Raw genomic sequence first — 6,000 nt, 5'->3', positions numbered from 1 at the left:
CCTCTCCTTCCCTCCTTCTCTCCCCCCCTTCCTTCCTTCTCTCCTCTCCTTCCCTCCATCCCTCGCCCCCACCCGCCCCAGCCCCTCCATCATGCCAGTTTTCAGTGTGGATCTGGTGGTTCCTTCCTCGTCCCCTGACCAAAGGCAGCGGTTGTGAGCGTGGAGTCCTGGTCCGGTGGCGGTGTTCCGTCGGCAAAGACGTTCCGGTGTGTGAGCGATGCTGTGACGGTCACACACGGTCAGCACAGGGTAACCACAGTGTGACCTTTCACCTCACGCTAACAACAGAACCTGAGGCAAACGCTTTCTGTACACAGTAAAGGGAGGCTACACACAAAACCACGCATGGTAAACCACAAGACCAATGTGGTGGAAAGTTCAGAGGCAAACTGATAGAAACCAGCGACTCGTGACTGAAAGGACAAATTGCAAAATGACAGAAAAGATTGTCTTTGCTGTGATTCATGTTTTCCCTTGTCCACCACGGCTTCCTCAGAACAACAACGTGTTTGTTTCTTTCTAGAGAAACGAGGGTGAGGAGGAACGAGTGGGTGAGCGAGTGTCTGATGGGATGGAGGCCAGGAGTGTGTTTGACAGCTGGAGGTGTGTGTGTGTGTGTGTGTGTGTGTGTGTGTGTGTGGTGCTTTGGTCTGAATGTGTATGGCAGGTGTTACTCAATGTGTATTATGTGTACGTGTATAATTCAAAAGATGACATTCAAAATGACCAAAACACACGTCAGATCTTCATGATAAAGTGAATTTCTGAACTGCACTGTTGTCTTTCTGTTATGATGTTCTTGTCAAGATGTGATTTATTATGTTATCAGAGTCTTTTGTGCAAAATGGAAGTAAGTTTGATTGCACTGCTGTGGCTAAATGATAAATTTATTCTTTACATCTCAGAAACGCTGCCGTTATCCAGCAGAACCGACTCTGACATCATTTCCTTCCACTGCACCTGATTCAAAGTGTACTTCAGGTGCCGGAGGACGAACACAGTGGATTGAGAGGAAGAGCAGAGCCAACACGCTCGGCGCTGATGATGATGACGAAGGCGAGCGGCAGCAGACGGTCTGGAGGGCGGCGCCGTGCAGGCAGGTTGACCCTGTTTACTTAAGACACGAGCGGCTTCGCCTGAACCTGCCCCCCCGCCGTAACGAGCGTAACCTCCCACCGGGACGGCTTCAACACATTTCCACAGAAACAATCACGAGCTGCTTTTCATTCTCCCAGAAAGCAGTCAGATGGTGTGTGATGTTTGTCAGCAGCGCAGACGTGGTTGTAAAGTGTTGCAAATGCACTTCACTGATTCTCTCTGATCCTGCGCGGTGGACGTCGTGCTTCATTTCCACGTGACTCACCGACGGCCTCGGCGGGCAGCCGTGATGCTGGTGAGAAAGAGAGGAGTTTTCCACTTCCTGTCACACGCTCGGCCTCTTGAGAAACTGTCAAACAATTAAGCAAATTGTGCTTCTCAGAAAACTACTACAAACTCACTACAGACCAGAAGTTTGATTCAAACGCTTGAACTCGCTGCTGTTAAAATCAGTGAGCGCACACTCAGTACACACTCAGTACACACTCAGTACACACTCAGTACACACTCAGTGCACAGTACACACTCAGTACACACTCAGTGCACACTCAGTACACAGTACACACTCAGTACACAGTACACACTCAGTACACACTCAGTGCACACTCAGTACACACTCAGTGCACACTCAGTACACAGTACACACTCAGCACACACTCAGCACACACTCAGTACACACTCAGTACACACTCAGTGCACACTCAGTACACAGTACACACTCAGTACACAGTACACACTCAGTACACACTCAGTGCACACTCAGTACACAGTACACACTCAGTACACAGTACACACTCAGTACACACTCAGTACACACTCAGTACACACTCAGTGCACACTCAGTACACAGTACACACTCAGTACACACTCAGTACACAGTACACAGTACACAGGATACAGTGGTGTGGTATCTGTTCTTAGCTGAAAAAGGCATCGAGCCGGAGTTGCGGTGCTGCTGGGACTTGGTGAATTTCTCCACTGTGGGACAATAAAGGAAATCTTATCTTATCTTACAGACAAAAGTATCCAGACAGCCCTCTTCATGGAGCCCCTCACTTCAGCATGTCCAGTCTCTGAGAGTCTGGCTGCACTCAGGCTGGGCTGCTGCGGCAAACATCAGGAGGATTTCTGGACATTTTTATGTGCGTCTCTGCATCTCTGTTTGTCTCGCAGAGTGTCCTCAACTTGTCTCATTTTTGCTTTCTCTTTCACTGAGAAGAATTATTACATTTTCCCTCTTTATCGCAGACCTCTGGCCTTGCATCCTGTTTGTGTGCTGGATTATTCTGAGGCAACATTACTGAGTGTTTTGGAGTGTGACTGGAAGGACGAAGGAGGAGGAGGAGGAGGAGGGTGAAGACGCTTTACAGATGTTTCACCTTTTAATTTAAAGCTTAAATCCGCCCCAGTTTTATGTCCTGTTCTTTCTGTGAAATATTAAGAAAGTCTTCTGTACATTTGACAACTTAGTTTGGCCGGACTGTGAAGAACTTGTGGGTCAGCAGCTGCTGTATGGGTGTGATGAGTCTGGGTCTGGGCTGGACCTGAGGGACGTGTTTATTACATCCAGCTCCATGTTTATATTCTGGGAGTCCATTAGTGTTGCTCCACATGATTCACAGATCAAACATTAAAAGTCTGTCTGATTGAGGCTCATCATGCAGCCTTCAGTTCATCACCTCAAACAAGTCGTTTTAGCTTCTGTCTTTTGTCTCAGAGCGAACAGTTGGACATGATGAGCTGCACCGCCTCACCTGAGTAAGTTTGAGACCAGCCAGCCCGTCCATCTGCCCGTCTGTCTGTTTGTCTGTGTGTGTGTCTGCCTGCCTGCCTGCCTGCCTGCCTGTCTGCCCGCCTGTCTGCCTGCCCGTCCGTCCGTCCGTCCGTCTGTCTGCCTGCCTGTCTGTTTGTCTGTCTGTCTGTCTGCCTGCCTGCCTGTCTGTCTGCCTTCCTGTCTGCCTGCCTGCCTGCCTGCCTGCCTGTCTGCCTGCCCGTCCGTCCGTCTGTCTGCCTGCCTGTCTGTTTGCCTGTCTGTGTGTCTGTCTGCCTGCCTGCCTGTCTGTCTGCCTGCCTGCCTGCCTGCCTGCCCGTCCGTCCGTCCATCCGTCCGTCCGTCTGTCTGCCTGCCTGCCTGTCTGCCTGCCTGTCTGTTTGCCTGTCTGTCTGTCTGCCTGCCTGCCTGCCTGTCTGTCTGTCTGCCTGCCTGCCCGTCTGTCTGCCTGCCTGCCTGTCTGTCTGTTTGCCTGTCTGTCTGTGTGCCTGCCTGCCTGCCTGCCTGTCTGCCTGTCTGTCTGTCTGCCTGCCTGCCCGTCTGTCTGCCTGCCTGCCCGTCTGTCTGTCTGTCTGTCTGCCTGCCTGTCTGCCTGCCTGTCTGTCTGCCTGCCTGTTTGCCTGTCTGTGTGTCTGTCTGCCTGCCTGTCTGTCTGTCTGCCTGTCTGCCTGCCTGTCTGTCTGTCTGTCTGCCTGCCTGCCCGTCTGTCTGTCTGCCTGTCCTGCCTGTCTGCCTGCCTGTCTGTCTGCCTGCCTGCCTGCCCGTCTGTCTGTCTGCCTGTCTGCCTGCCTGTTTGCCTGCCTGTCTGTCTGCCTGCCTGCCTGCCCACCTGTCTGTCTGTCTGCCTGCCTGCCTGTCTGTCTGCCAGGTCGAGATGTGGCTGCTGATCTGTGAGGATGTTTTGGCTGCTGACTTGTGTTCCCTGCAGATGCTCACCTCACAGATTTATAGACTGCTGATGTCTTCACCATGTGTTCTTCCTGTTATGTCTGTGCACACACACACACACACACGCACACACACACACACACACACACACACACACACACACACACACACACACACTCCTCTGACTTTCTGTTTTGAGTTTGAATAATTTCTGAAGCAGAGAGGGAGACGTTCACAGGAACACCTTCATGTGAAACATGATATTAAAATCCCACAGAACACCTGACACCTGTCAGGACAAGCTGCTCCTCGTCGTCGTCTTTGGAGGACTGGAGGTGAGGCCCTGGGCTGCACGTCAGCGTGGGTGTTTTATGGCGACACAGGAGGAGGTGATGATTGGACATGGACACGCCGCTCAGCGCAGCAGCTTCCTCTGCAGGAAGAGACGAGCAGCGAGACTCACCTGTTCACCTGTCCGTCAAACCAGCAGACGAGTACAGCAACGACAAGATGAGATGCAGTCCAGTGAAGCCAGCGTGCTGCGGAGGCCGGCGGTCCTCGGACACGGGGGACGTTCAGGTCAGTGAATACAGAAATGTGTTCTGAACGTGCGACGTGATGCTTTCACGTGAAATGACTTTAAAATGGAGAATTAAAATGTTTTTGACAGTGAAAAACATCCCGCGCTCTGCTGAGCGTGTCATTCGTGTTGTTTCGGTCCTCGTAATCACACAAAATCACCATGAACTCGTGAATTTAACAAACCAAATAAATCAAGAAACTTTTGCTCGTCAGACTTTGTGCTAAGCAGGAACTTTGAGGTGAAGCTGTTTGTGAGGAAGAGGGAGAACGGAGGGATGGAGCAGCTGAAGGAGAAGGAACACACACATCCCCTCCTGCCCTGTTTGTGCCTCCAATCAAGGCAATGACAGGAAGTGATGGCAACCAATCAGGAGACAGTAAACACACAGATAAATGATGAACAAAGCAACAGAAACTGGAGCAAAAGCAGAACACTTATGACACTAATGGAGAGATAAATCCAGAGGAACGAGTGGCTTTCCGTTCCTTCTCCTCCGTCTCCTCCTGTCTGCACACACACACACACACACACACACACACACACACACACACACACACAGGTGTGTTTGATGACCTCATCAGCAGGTAACCAAGAGTCCAAACCTGCAGCTCCGCTCAGTCAGCTTGTATCCAAACTCTCCCATTTGTTGTGTTTCTATAAAAAGCTGCTCTGAGGAAGACATCCACTTCCTGTCAGCTCACATCCTCTTCCTGTTGGTGACGGGTCACATCCTGTTGTCTCACGTTCAGGCTGAAAACCGTGTCCAGCGGGGTCATGTTTGTCTCCTCTCGTTTGGTGGGCGTGTCAGAGATGTCAGCCAATCAGCAGAGACGTGTGTGTGCAAACCCCACCGATGGCTGTCTGTCTGTCTGTCTGTCTGCCTGCCTGCCTGCCTGCCTGTCTGCCTGCCTGCCTGCCTGCCTGCCTGCCTGTCTGTCTGTCTGCCTGCCTGCCTGTCTGCCTGCCTGCCTGCCTGCCTGCCTGCCTGTCTGTCTGCCTGCCTGCCTGTCTGTCTGTCTGCCTGCCTGCCTGCCTGCCTGCCTGCCTGCCTGTCTGTCTGTCTGTCTCTCTGTCTGTCTGCCTGTCTGGATTCACATTTTGTATCAGTAATTGCATTTCACTTATTAGTCTGACCGATTAATAATCAATATCTGCCCTGAAAAAAGTCTTTGTGCACACACACACACGCACACATGCACACACACAAGTGCAGTTGGTGTGTTCATTCAGCAGACTGACTTCCTGAACATCAGTTCCTCACAGAGTAACAACACAACCTGAACGTGAAGCGCACATCAGTGTGCACAAGGTGTGTGTTACGTCAGCTGAACTCTCAAGCTGTGTGTGACCCACATAAAGCTGCGATGCATTCAGGTGCTGCATGTCCCATCACGCCTCAGCTCCCCTCAGCTATGTGGCCCTGCAGGCCTCCACCTGCCCTGCTGCACACACACACACACACACTCACACTCACACTCACACACTCACACTCACACTCACACACACACACACACATTCACACACACTCACACACACATTCACACACACTCACACACACACACTCACACACTCACACTCACACACACACACTCGCACTCACACTCACACACACACACACACATTCACACACACTCACACACACACACACACACACACACAC

The sequence above is a fragment of the Scatophagus argus genome, chromosome 5 (assembly GCF_020382885.2).
Source record: "Scatophagus argus isolate fScaArg1 chromosome 5, fScaArg1.pri, whole genome shotgun sequence".
NCBI lineage: Eukaryota > Metazoa > Chordata > Actinopteri > Scatophagidae > Scatophagus > Scatophagus argus.
The sequence above is the reverse complement of the archived record's forward strand: the minus strand, read 5'-3'. Positions refer to the sequence as shown.